The sequence below is a fragment of the Colobus angolensis genome, unplaced genomic scaffold (genome assembly GCF_000951035.1).
Source record: "Colobus angolensis palliatus isolate OR3802 unplaced genomic scaffold, Cang.pa_1.0 Scaffold142, whole genome shotgun sequence".
NCBI classification, from domain to species: Eukaryota; Metazoa; Chordata; class Mammalia; order Primates; family Cercopithecidae; genus Colobus; species Colobus angolensis.
The window spans coordinates 2647811-2662323 of NW_012114511.1; the positions used below are offsets into that span (position 1 = coordinate 2647811).

The 14513-nt window shown below is 42.0% G+C and overlaps 1 protein-coding gene across 1 annotated transcript in view; it reads right to left on the minus strand.

Annotated features, from left to right (window-relative positions):
* SPOCK1 (sparc/osteonectin, cwcv and kazal-like domains proteoglycan (testican) 1) overlaps positions 1-14513 on the minus strand; it is a 527842-nt gene that overhangs the window by 482548 nt on the left and 30781 nt on the right. The gene's annotated exons all lie outside the window — the stretch shown is intronic.

Sequence of the window (14513 nt, forward strand, 5' to 3'; positions counted from 1 at the left end):
AGATTCAGAGACTTTCTGGGCACAGTGGCTCACACCTGTAATCCCAGCACTTTGAGAGGTCAAGGTGGGAGGATCACTTGAGTCCAAAAGTTCTAGACCAGCCTAGGCAACATAACAAAACTCCACCTCTGCAAAAAGTAGAAATAAAAAAGTAACTGGGTGTAGTGGTGCACACCTAGCTACAAGAGAGGTGAAGTAGAAGGATCACTTGAGCCCAAGGGTCAAGGTTACAGTGAGCTTTGATCACACCACTGCACTCCACCTTGGGCAACAGAGTAAGACCCTATCTCTAAAGAGGAGGAGCAAGAAGAAAAAAGGAGGAAGAGAAGGAAGAAAGAAGAAAAAGGAGGAGGAGAAGGAGGAAAAGAAATCAGAGACTAATTTCTTTTCCTAGTCCAATTTAATAAGCGAGACTGCTCATATGAGGGGCCACAGCCTGAATCTGAGAAACTTCTGTAGCTGTCCACAGTGTTTAATTATCTCCACCCCCCAGTTGCTTCTTCTATTTCTCAGGAGATTCCTGCTCAATCCAGTGCTCACAGCTTTTGACAGGAGAAGAAACAGGATTCTGTATTATTACAAAACTAACATAACCAATAACTCATGTATCATAATTCATGGAGCTGTTTGTACATACTTTTAATACTTACAAATACAATGATTTATTCTCTCCTTCTAGCAAACTGAGAAGAAATGTGCCCTTTATACCTTCTAATTCTCAAACTATATTAAATGCTAAAGAATCTTGGTAACCTCTGATCCCAGATTGTATCTTTATATCCAACGACCCAAGGGTGTTTTTGACCCATCGGCTTAATTAGAATTTTTGATGTATTTATTCAATCAATGAACACTTACTAAATGGTATTATGTTCTGTCACAATTATCACCACTGGGAATGTATATGAAAGGGAAAAGCCTTTGTCCTCAAGGAGGTAATAATGAATGATGAAGGAAAGAACCCAAAACCAGTAAAATGATTGTCTGTAGGGACTATGACAGAAGTCTGTAATGGATACCACGGTGGACTGAAACAATAACTAGTCACCTAGAACCAAAAGGAAATTTATATAAATTTTATCTATGAGACTATAATCGTGATACCAAACAGGCTAATTCAGTACAAGATAGCTTGACACCTACAGAAGAAATTCATTGTTAATACACACTACCAACTACTATACCTCTGCTAGTGGGTATATTAACCTTTGTTTCAAGAAACTATTCAGTAAATCTGAAGTAAGTCTGCAAGTTGTTTGGCCAACTCATGTTTTCAAATAGTTACCCTACTTAATGGTCTGGGGCTCTCAGTTTAGCTTGACATTCAGTAGAGAATAAATTGAAATTTGAAAACAACTCATCAGATAGAGAAATCACTAGCTAAGATGAGACTTCAGTATCAAGAAGAAGGTGTTTCACATGTGGATGGTTTTGAGCAGAAACCCACACATATGCAGATACCTGCAGAGGTCGTTATAAATTTTTCAGAGGAAGATCAAAGAGAAAATAGACATGAATGGGTTGGATCAGAATGATATAAAGTGGAAGCAGTGCGGGCATGGATTAGAATTTAGATAAAGTCTATCCATGCAGGATGAGTTTGAGCAGAATATAATGTTCCCAGGCTTGAGGAGACTGATGAATAACATCAGTGTGGGGCAGTAGGAGAGCAAGAGCAGCTTTCAGACTCAATGTCACTTTTCGAGATTTTTGTTTTCACCATACCAAGAATCACGGAGCCTTTCAAATCTCATACCCTGGATTGACTATTCCTTCTAGACAAGGCTGCTCCATTAGGCTGCACAGGCAGGACAGTACATGTGAAAAGGTGCCCCTAGAGGTATCAGTGTGACAGCCCTCTTTCAATGAGATAAGCTAATGAGGATGTGTTGGTGTTTAAAATCAGTAATTTAACTAGCCTTGTTTGAGTACCTACTATGTGCCAAATATCATGAAAGGCACTGGAGATGCAAAGACTAAAAAGCACTGAGCCTACCTTCACAGAATTACTACACTTCTTTTATTTCAACAAGAACATATTGGCTTGTCTAATTACCCCAGAGGGTGATAAAAGGGAATTTGTTCCTCGAACAAGATAACTCTCCTTCAGTTTTGAACAAAGTGGGAGCTGCATATGGAGGATAAACCAAAGAACACAAAATGAGAAAACCCACAGAAATGACTCAATTCTGTTTTGTGGTTATTAAACATAAAGAAAACAATGGCAGCCAGTGCACTGCTAGGAAATACAAGCAGGGACTTAAAGGAATGTTGAGGTGTCTTTTAAAGAGACGTGATTTATTTATGGACCACAACATCATCATTCCAGTAAGCTCTTGTTTTAAGTTAGGCTGAACTCTTCTCAATAAGTCAGAGAAGTACATTTCAGAGGAAACAGGCTATGGGAGAGAGGACCTGGTGAAGAACCTACATAAACAGACACCAGTGTCACTTTCTTGTGACATATGTTTCAGACATATGGACTGGCCAGCAAATGCTCCTGAAGACACCACAAGCTTTGGTCATCATTTCCAAACCTGGCTCCATAATCAGGTTCTCTTGACCAGCCTGGAAGAGTCTTAGGAAAAAAAGAAAACAAGAGTTGACACTATTTTCTAAATTTTCTACAATGAACATGTGTTACTATTGCTTTTGTAATAAGAGAAACAAATTTTTAAAATACAGAAAGTATTAAATACTGCATGGGACAACATCTTTAGCCTCTAGATTCCTTAACTTTGCAAAATAATTCACTCTTCCTGAGAAAGTCAGTGAATCTTGACCTTCAGTCAAGTTTTTATGGTAAGATATGGTAAAAATTCACTGTTTTAAATTTAAGAAACATTACCGTTCTTCAATTATCTCATTTTGCTCCAACTAAATTTCTCCTGGAGTAAGAGTTCCATTTCTTGTTGTTGTTGTTGTTGTTGTTTTGCCTTTACCAATAAAGTCAAGAAAACATCCAACATTCTTGGGTGTATCACATTGTCCCTTTGAAAAAACACATGTGCTCTGTGGGCACAAGGGAAGCACTTGAGCATCAAATGACAATACACGGATTAGACCTCCAGCTAAAATAAAATACTATAGAAACACTAATGTCAAAATAAATACTAGAAGCAATTGTTTTGGGGTGGTTTTGCCATCTTCTAAGCTCGTAAAGATGGGCTACCAATTTGGTTGTGCTAAGTTGGAATGATGTTTACCAACAGGAAAACAGACAGGAAGGAAAGTCTGGCTGTATCTTACCATTTCCCATTTCCCAGTGAAGCTGCACACACAATTCCATGTGGTCAGGTGGTGCAATGAGGCCAGCAGCCCAAGTCCAACGCCCTATATCAAGTGAGTGTGTTGGTGACTACAAGTTGAACCAGACAGGGGCCTGCTTTTGCTCAAACTGAGTGGGTGTGGTGTATGTGTCATGTAGTCTTCTGCGAGCTAAAAACAAGACCTATTATTGAAGTTAAGGGCAGGGGAAGCATCCTCAAGACTGAGACAAAGAACATTTATCAAATCAATACCAGAAGCAACAAGACAGTCTCTGTGACCAGGTCCACCTATCTCCAGAGCTGACCTTCCCCATAAGACAAAAATAGGCAACTCCCAACTTCAAGCCTTAGGGGAATTTTCCCAACAATGAAGAGGTGGTTCCAAGAGCAGGATGTCTTTGCCTTCTACAAAGAGGTAGAGGCTAATGCAAGGCTTTTTCTTTAATTCATTGCTCACAGCTGGAGTCGCGGGGAATTATTGCAGCCAGGGACTTCTTTTGGAAACTATCTGAATTGCTGACCGGAACACCAAGAAATTTAAGCAATGCTACTCCATCTTTCTGAACTATTTCATGGGGAATATACTCCCACCCTGACCTGAAGGAGGTGCATGTGGTTCCAAGCCTGCTCACAGATCCTCACCATCTCTGAGGCTTTTATCGACACCATCAATAAAGCAAGTGCCCTGCGCTCCAGGAGCTGACGGTACACTGGAGGAGATAAAAAGGTAAAATAACTACATGGTGAGGCCATTACAAAGACTGTAAGCACTAGAGCTATTCAGAGGTATATGAAAGATTCTCATGAATTAAAGCAATTGGGGAAGGCTGCCCAGAGGGGCAGGTTTGAACTGGAAATTGAAGGTGTTCCTGGAGTGCTAGGATAATGGAAAAGGTACGTTAGGAGAAAGGGCTTGACATGTACAGATGCAGACAGGACAGTGGTATTTACAGATTGTGGGTAAATATGTACGGTATGGGAGAGGATCTCTGTAGAAGTATGAGCGAGAAGGATGGGGCAGTAAGTAGGACTAAATGGTAAAGGGCCTTGAAATCCAAGCTAAGAGGTGTGGATTCAATTCACTGAACTGAACCAGTTTTTAAAGCACCTGAGCAGGTACATTTAAAGAAAATATGAAAGACAAATGAATCAGGCAGAGATGGTCAGCGTGGAGAAGGTCTGTGCTGGAGAATAAGCAAAGGCTCAAGAAGTCTGGGAGATCTGGCTTTTGCATCTGCAGGGTGAGGAGTCTACCAACCAGGACTCCTCTGAAAATTTCCACCCCTATACGCTTAACAATCTTCATGGCAAGGGAGTAAGCCCTTAGGATATGAGGCCTCCAAGGAGACTCTTCCAGGTCAAGGTACAGAATGAGGACCAGCCTGTTTCATGCACTTAGGGGACACAGAAGAGCCAAGGAGTAGAGCTCAGCAGCCACTCCCTGCCCTCCTCCTGTGCCCCAACCCTACAGGAGACATTGAAGTAAGCCGGTCCAGTAGCCAGTAGACGCAGGCCAGGCTCCAGGATGAATACTGGACAGACAGAGAGGACAATGGTGACTGTCTCTAATAGAGAGGCAAGTAACATGGAGTTACAAAGACTCTCCAAGCAAATCCACTCTGAGTTTCTACTTGTTATACTTAAACTGGATGAGTAGAGCAGGTGATCTCTAACATCAAATATAATCCAGTTCCTTACACTGATCTACATAGCCCTGTATGATCCACAAACCTCTACCTATCAGTTCTACCATACTGCTGCCCACTGAATGCACTCCAGACATCCTTCTTTTATTCCTCAAACACACCATATTCATTCCCAGCTCTGGGTATCCGCAGTGTTGCTCCCTCAACCAGAATGCCTCTCCCCAGATCTTAACCCAGCTGCCTCCACTCAACTTTCTGCAAGGTCTTCCTGGCTGCTCTTATTTAACTTTTGTGCCCCCAAGGAGGCATATCACACGTGTCACATCTCCCCGTCGTGTCTTCTTCTCTGGACATAGCTCTATCAGAAATTCTAATATATGTACATGGTCGGTTTGTTGTCCAGGGCCCTATTAGAATATAAAACTCAGGAGAGCAGGGACCTCTTCCATCTTGCTCAAGTCTATCCCTCCAGGATCTATAAATGCGCCTGGCACATTAGTGCTCAATACATTTTTGTTAAATGAATGGAATAATTAATTAATCAGTCGGTGTCTTGGGAGATCCATGAAACTTTACCTCCCTGGGTAGAAAATCTGTTTAAGGGTATGTGATGCTCAGGCATATCTTAAAGAGATTGCGGCTACAGAGTTTCTAGTTTCTTTTAAACCATCTGCATCCAAGACACTGGCAGCTGGGTATTGTGCACGCTCACATCAAATGGAGGAAAAGCCACGGGGAACCGGCTGAACTCACAGTCAGCGAGAGAGGATACTTCCAGAAATGTCTTCATTAATGAAGCAGCTTTTGGGGGCAGCCCCTTGAAATGCTGTCAGTGTTGCTAATAAAACTCCCATAACCATGGACTTAAGGGCGGGAGAGACAAGGGTAAGATCACTGGCATTCCACTGTGATTGAAATGAGAGTCTCCTGGAAAGCTTAGGCTGCAAGTCACAGTGTGCTCCAGGGCCTGTGTTTTTGTTCTGCCCCTGTCTCTGGGCTCTAATGAGGCTTTATGAAAAGCAGAGCTGCCTTTTAAGAAAATGTCTTCCTAACCTAGAAACAGCAAAATGCAGCCAAGTCTCACTTACTGGTACTAACGAGCTAGAGAGACAATAACTGAAACTCAGATAAATCAGAAATATCTTCCAGCAAACCTATGGTCTAATAATAAAAACTACCACCATTTATGTAGCATTTGATTACTCACAAAGCACTTTCACATCTCATTATCTCTTGTGATCCTCAAACTCCCCATGAAGCCACTGTTAACATCACCAGATGAAGAAACTGAGGTTCAGGACGACAAGGAGACTCATCCAGAGCCCCAGATAAAAGGCCAAATGAGAACTCGAGCGATGACCCTCTGACTCTGCTGAAGGGGTTAACACCCAATCTGTGCCTGCACCTGCTGGCACTTAAAGCCTGGAGCAAGAGGAAGTGGGAAGGTCCTGATGGTCCCCTGTGCTTAGCCTCTGGGCCAGGGACACCAGGAGGCCCCATCTGGGCAAACCTCACACCCTTACAGCCACTTTATTTTCCCTTATTTTTCACTGGTAGAATTTCCCATTGTTTCTAGCATACACATTTCTCCTTGACAGCCAGGATCCAGAAAGATCCCAAAGGCAGGAACCACATCTGTTATTCCTCTGGCAGCAGCCAGAGCCTGGAGCTTCCAACCACTCAGGCATTCAGCCCAAAGTTTCACTGCAGCTGGACACAGACAAGGCCATGGCTCACACTCCGAGGTGAGAAAGGTTTCCTCAGGTCAGACTAGTTCCTGCAAGCCACAGACACTGGGCAGCTGGATCGTGCACTGGCTAAGGGGCCGGTTCGTGGTCAGACTGCCAGGCTTGGAACCCCAGCTCCGCCACTTCCCACCTGTATGACCCAGGGCAAGTTACCTTGCCTGTGCATTGATTTCCTTATCTGAAAAAAATGAGGATTATAGTGGTATTGATGGCCTGAGGCTACTGTGAGTATGAAGTGAGAAAATACCTGCAAAGCACTTAGAATGGTGTCTAGACTGTTAAGCAGGGGCTTAATAAATGTAAGTTATTGTCATTAATTGCTCTTATTTCAGATAATTTGCTCTTAAAAGGTTAAGAGAGTCTGCAAAGAAAGGGATGAGGAGAAACAAGTCCATATGTCAGAATGTAGCATGCTGAATACTATCTCAGAGAGATGAACAAAGAGGCTAGGAGCCAAATACAAAACCAAAAATTCACTAGAAGGAACAGGGAGGGCTTCACTGAGAACAGCAAGTTCATTCCAGCTTCAACAAGTGCTGATAGTTTCGATACCATTCAGGGAGTGGAAAAGGATGAGGCTAAAGGGATGAGCAGGAGCCAAATCATTCAGGGGCCTCATGGGCCACAGTAAAAATTTGGACTTAGTCCTGCGGACAACAAGGAGTCACCACTGAAGCATGTTAAGCAGGAATATGATAAGATCAGATTTAGGTTTCAGAAATACGGAGCTCAGAGCAAGGTCCATATGGAAGGTGGCTTAAAGGTGATGTACTCCACTACTGAGTATATACCTGAAAGAAAGGAAATCAGTATTTTAAAGAGATTCTACACTCCCATGTGTGTTGCACTGCTCACAAGAGCCCAGATTTGGAAGCAACCTAAGCGCCCATCAACATGCGGTACATATACACAACGGAGTCCTATTCAGCCATAAAAACGAATGAGATTCTGTCATTTGATAAGATCAGATTTAGGTTTCAGAAATACGGAGCTCAGAGCAAGGTCCATATGGAAGGTGGCTTAAAGGTGATGTGCTCCACTACTGAGTATATACCCGAAAGAAAGGAAATCAGTATTTTAAAGAGATTCTACACTCCCATGTGTGTTGCACTGCTCACAAGAGCCCAGATTTGGAAGCAACCTAAGCGCCCATCAACATGCGGTACATATACACAACGGAGTCCTATTCAGCCATAAAAACGAATGAGATTCTGTCATTTGCAACAACATAGATGGAACTGGAGATCATTATGTTAAGTGAAATAAGCCAGGCACAGAAAACAGAAAGACAAACATCACATGTTCTCACTTATTTGTGGGTTCTAAAAATCAAAACCATTGAACTCATGGAGATAGAGAGTAGAAAAATGGTTACCAGAGACTGGCAAGGGTAGTGGGGGGGGGGAGTTGGGAGGAGGGAGGTGAGGGTGGTTACTGGGTACAAAAAAAAAAATAGAATAAGACCTAGTATTTGATAGCATAGCAGGGGGACTATAGCCAATAATAATTTAATTATACATTTAAAAATAACTAAAAGAGGCTGGGCGTGGTGGCTCATGCCTATAATCCCAGCACTTTGAGAGGCCGAGGTGGGCGGATCACGAGGTCAGGAGTTCAAGACCAGCTTGGCCAACATGGCAAAACCCCGTCCCTACTAAAAATAGAAAAATTAACTGGGCACAGTGGCGTGCACCTGTAGTCCCAGCTACTCTGGAGACTGAGGCAGGAAAATCGCTTGAACTCGGGAGGCAGAGGTTAGAGCAAGCCAAGATCACGCCACTGCACTCCATCCTGGGCGACAGAGCAAGATTCCATCTCAAAAAATAAAAAATGACTAAAAGAATGTAACTGGATTGTTTGTGACACAAAGGATAAATGCTTGAGAAGGCCAGGCACGGTGGCTCATGCCTGTAATCCCAGCACCTTGGGAGGCCAAGGAGGGCAGATCACTTGATCCCAGGAGTTTGAGACTAGCCTGGGAAACATGGCAAAGCTCCATCTCTCAAAAAAAGAAAAATACAAAAATTATCTAGGTGTGATGGTACATGCCTGTAGTCCCAACTACTTGGTGGGGGGCTGAGGCAAGAGAATCACTTGAGCCCAGGAGGTTAAGGCTGCAGTGAGCCATGATCATGCCACTGTACTCCATCCAGCCTTAGTGACAGAGCAAGACCTTGTCTCAAATAAATAAACAAATAAACAAAGTCTTGAAGGGATGGATACTCAATTTTTTGTGACATGATGATTACACATTGCATTCCTGTATCAAAATATTTCATGTATCCCACAAATATATATACCTACTATATACCCAAAAAATTAAAAAATATAATTTTAAAAAATTAAGAACATGGAAAAGATAGTGTGGCAAGAAACGGTATGGGCCTAAACTAAGAGACTGATAAGAAGCCAGTGCAGATGGGTTTGAGAGCAACTGAGGAGGTCAAATGGACAGGCCTGGGTGGGGTGGGGTGGGGTGGTAGATAGCAACAGACTGCCAGTCTAGGTGACAGGATGAATGGCAATGCCACTCACCACAATGAGAAGCAAGAGGAAAAGGAGCAGGTCTAGGAGAAAGAGGAACTCAGGTCTGCACGTGCTGACTGTGGGGTGACAAGGTGGAGGGGCCATCCAAGTGGAGAGGTCGCTGGACAAAGGAACGAGTAGTATCTTGAACCTAGGAGAACAACCTGGACTGGAGACATGTATTGGAGTGTGGGCATATATGTGGCAGCAAAAACATTCCCAGTGAATTAAATTATCCAGGAGAGATTAGTAAGGTGCAAAGAGGTCTGAGGACAGAACTCTGGAGAATCACCAACATTTAAAGGTTGGGAGAAAGAACACGACCTAGACAAAAAGACAGCGCCAAAGGCATCAGAGAGACCGCGCAGAAAACCCTGAGAGAACAATGCAGTAGAAGCCAGTGGAGAGGAAGGGAGTGCCAGATAACACCAGAGTCCAGGATTCACGACCGAATTAGAAGTAACCAGCAAGCACCCAAGGCCATCAATTTTGGTTATATTCATAAAATACCTCAACAAAGAAGATATAAGATCTCAAAATAAGTGAACACATTTCTCCAAATTTAGATTGTTGAAGAGACTACCAAATCAAACATACTTACTTAATTTGCTTGTGATCTCACTGAGGTTAGAAAACAACTCCAACATCAGAAAGCTGCCAAAATCATGACAGCTTTAAAAAAATTAAAATCATGACAGCTTTAAAAAAATTAAAATCATGACAGCTGAACACCATGGGCAAAGCAAAGCCTTGGAATATAAAATCCAAATTCCACCCAAATTCCTTGTCATAACAACATTAAGACTAATATATAAGCTTATAATTTCTAAAAATTATAAACTCATCTTTTCGTGAGAGCCCCAACTTGATTCTTGTTTAGCTGGAAAATTTCTGTTGAACTGTCAGGGGTTTTTGCTACTAGATATACAGGCACATCTCTGCAATACAAGGTCTGATCTGAAGCAACATTTCAAGTAGTCACACACTCAAGACACATTTTATACCCAACACTTATTTGCAATCTGTATCTGTATATGCCGGGTTATTTGGCAATCACTCAAAACAAATCTATTTGGGTAAGCAATTATCATGCAACCCCACAGTACTCAAGAAGTTGCCAAAAATCAATTCTGAGGCAAGAGATATAGAATCACACCAAAGAATAGAAAAACAGACAAAAAAAGAGTCTTGGTCTTCCAATATTTCTAAGGAAGAACATATATTCCAGAATCCAGGGCTCAGAATCACAATGCATACAAAATTATAGCACAAGGTCTTAGAACCTCATAACCTAAATCCACAGTGATAGTACACAACATTGTCTCTTCCCCCAAACATCTCACATTCTGTTCATTACATTTTAAGATCTACAAATAAATGAGATAAAATGGAACATAAGCTTAAAGACTTTATTACTGGTTTAAATATTCACAATGCCACAATCTGCCTCAGACAAATCAGAGTCATGTGGTTAAATGTGCAAACAATTACTCGATTTAATTTCATCTTGCAGAAGTTGAAAACAAGCTGTAATCACAGTGGATGCTGCTCATTTTATTCCAAAAGCCACCATCTTTTGTGTTCCTGAATGGATTTTATTCTTGGACACAAGTGGAGTGGCTGACCAGAATTTCTTCCTGGGTTTCCACACTAAGCATGCTAATTCATAGGGTATCAAGAGGGTCATGCCTAAATAAAACAACAGCTGGATCTCTCCTAAAGGGGCTTATTTCAGCTCCTTAAAGAGACAGGGTCCAAGCTGAGCCACTGCCCAAATCTTCATACTGAATAGTTGAACAACTTACTTGCACTGAGTGCTGGAAGCTCATAAAGTAAGGAGCCCTGGTCTTTAGGTGAGGAAGGAGTCCAAAGCAATTCCAAGTCATAGTCTACCTTTAGATTGATGGGTAAAACAGACTCCAGGATCACACTCCCAGTGCTCTGCCAAGGCCTTAGACAAGTTACTAAATCTCCCTTTGTCTCATTTTTCTCATCTGTAAAATGGAGATAATGGAACTTACACAGAGTTAATGTGAGGAACAGATAAGTGTGTGCATCTTAAGTGTTTAGCACAAGACCTCAACTGTATTAAGTTCCCATGAGCATCATTTATAGCTAATAACCTAATAGAGAAAAATCTGTGTATGAGTTATCTATGGTTTCATAACAAATTACCCCCAAAATTAGTAGCTTAAAATAGTGAGCATTAATGATCTCAATGGGTCAGGAATCTGAGCACAGTTTTGCTCAGTGCCTCTGCCTCAAAGTTTCTACAGGCTGCGATCAAGGGATCTGCCAAGGTTTCATGGGAAGCTTGGATGGAGGGAGGAGCCACCTCAAACTCCACTCACATGGTTGTTGGCAGGATTCAGGAACTCAGGGACAACTAGGCTGACAGCCTCAGCTCCTCACTGGCTGGCAACTAGAAGCCTCCAGTTCCTTGCCACATGGCCTAGGCCTCTGGTAGGGTAGCTTACAGCATGGCCACTGGCCTCCATCAGGGTGGGCAAAGAAGGGAGTGAGAGAGGGCACACAAGCTGGAAGCCAAGTTCTCTGTAACCTAATTTCAGAAGTGACATCCTATACTTTTGCAATATTCTACTGGCTAGAAATGAGTCACTAGGTCCAGCCTATACTCAGGGAGAGAGGACTACACAAGGGCATGAATGTCAGGTGAGAATATTTGGGGACATTCTTAGAGGTGTACCTACTGCAATCTGGAAAAACTAAAATCTTCACAATGAGCTTCCAACTCTTTCTTTCTTTCCTTCAACAACTATTTGAGTACCTACTTGGTGCCAAGCACTGTGCAAGAGCCTCGAAAACGTATTAAATAAAACAGACACACCTCTGCTCTCATGACACATATAACGTAGCAGAGGAAACAGATATTAAAGAAATAAAACAAATCATCATTGACTTAAAGGCGTGACAAGGGCAATGAAGAAAAAGTACATCTGATAACACCGCAGGAAGAATGTGATCTGCTTGGTATTCAAGTAAGGCTTCCCTAAGGAAGAGAGTCAGGCTGAGACAAAAAGGATGAGGAAGAGTTAACCAGGTAAAGGGCAGGGCTGGTAAAGAGACAGCATTTCAGACACAAAGGGAATAGAGTTTATGAAGACTGTGAGATTGAAAGTGTCTTGCACATGGCAGGGGCTCAGCAAATGGAAGGGTGGAGGCAGATATGTGCCCAAGCAACATCAAATAGAAATGTTTCTAACTGGCCCTTGTTCTCAACTAAATTAAATTCAACAATGTAATTCAGGCAAATTGGCCCTCCATGGTTTAGGTTAGATCTACAAACATCCAGATAAACAGAGTTAATAAAATCCCCTTTGGTCTCAATCCTCCACACTTTTAAAACCTCCAATGCCTTCAGGGCTTAGAATTATTTTAATAATTTTTCCACTAAAACAGCTTTATACAATAGGACACACTGTCCCTAACCAAAATCAGATCTCACTACAATGGATTGCTGCTAACCAAAAGACACTCACTCAGAACAATGAAGACTCCTTATTCCATTTCTTTAAATTCAATCAATTTTTACATAAGTAATGCTACTTAGTGACTCCTGGAGTTCAAGAGAACAGAGGGATGCCAGTACATGGCAGAGGCAGACTGAAACACTCAAAGATGCTTTTCTTTTGATTGCTGTGCTTTATGAATAAACCCAGAACCAGACACAGACCAGTGGGTGTTTAAAGAACTTTGCTGCAAGGCATTTGAATTCTGCCCAGAGCTTTCTCCTGCTTACCAGCAAGCTGCAGGTTCAAGTACCAGCCATAAAAGGACACATTTCAATACATCTGAAATCTGATACATTTGTACAGGGAAAGAAATTAACAGTTGCTCATTATAGACACTTTAACCTGGGCTGATATACTTATGGCAAATGGCCTACACTGTAATCCTATTGAAAAAGGACCATCTTTTCTACTGATGCTGTGAAATCCCCAAGTTCACTGTCAGCAGCCAACACATACATAATAAAAATGCAGTGGAAATTTGGGGAACTGGTAACACGTTTTTATTATGCTCAAAAATTGAGTGTCAGCTGAAAATCAGCTATAGGAAAAGCCTGCCTTCAGCCCCACTTTCAGGATCGAATTCCCAAAGTAAAAGCCACAGGGAGAACGAAGCAGCATGATCACAGTTACATGCTTTCCTGGGTCAAGAAGCCGTAGTGAGATAAAACTGAGAAAGAAGGGCCGTTTCCCCCAACTCACACACACATGCTGACAACTGTCCTTTCACCCACCTCATCACAATTAAGGCCCATGATAATGGGGGAAGGGGAGTGAGGAATGATGGGCCTGCAGAAAACTACTTAATAAAAGAGTTAACCTTTTAAAATAGTTTTGGTAAACTGTAGGAAGCTGGAGGGCCCTAAATTTAGAGTTTGTGGGTTGACAAAACAAGCCTCTGGCTGGAAGTTGAAAGAACTGGATTCCAGCATCAACTAATTAACTCTTTGGCCTTTAACAAACGCCTTCAATCAATCAATTAACACGTAACTATTGAATAGTTATTACATAGTCAGTGCTGAGAAAGCTGTGGGCTTGATACAAAAGATGTTAGGATTTCATTGCTTGCCCTCAAGGAACTTAACATTTTAACTCAGGAAGGAAACACAAATATGTAGTCAGCTTTCCAGAACCAGCCAGGAATAACTCTGTTATTCAATCCTCCAAGAGATGAAACCTTTAAATACAACAGCTTTTTAGCAATTAAGTGCTTTTGCCATGGAAATCTTTCAGAAATATAGTATCTCACTATTCCCAAACTTTTTTTTTTAAGGCACAAACCCTGACTGTTATGAATATTAATAAGAGTTATGCAAAAAAGTAGGGAGATCCCATAGTCAGTAAGCTTGGAAAACAATGGGTTGAAAAGTTAAATAGGTTTCTTTAACTACAGAACATCTTAGAGCCCTTAAAAAACTAATGTGTACTGCACATATCTAAAGGGAGTATATTATGTACTTCTCCAGGGAATCATTTATTCTTATGGGATTAAAGTTCAGTACAACGTACTTTGGAAAGACTGTGATATACATGTCCCATTCTCCTTGAGTAAATGCTCCTGATGGCTCAGAACTGTCTTGTCATGGACCTCTGTCATGGGGGTGGGCTGGTGATATGGATGAGCTGCTGCATGGAAATGCCTTCATCGACCACCCCCACCCAAGAGGCTATTTCATGGGCGGCGGCTGTGGACTCTACTCAGTCATGCTCCACTATTGACTATGCTGCTATGAGGCGGGCTTTGAGAGCAGCCCAAACTTGACATTCCCGTCCAGGACCCACAGGCTGGTGGTG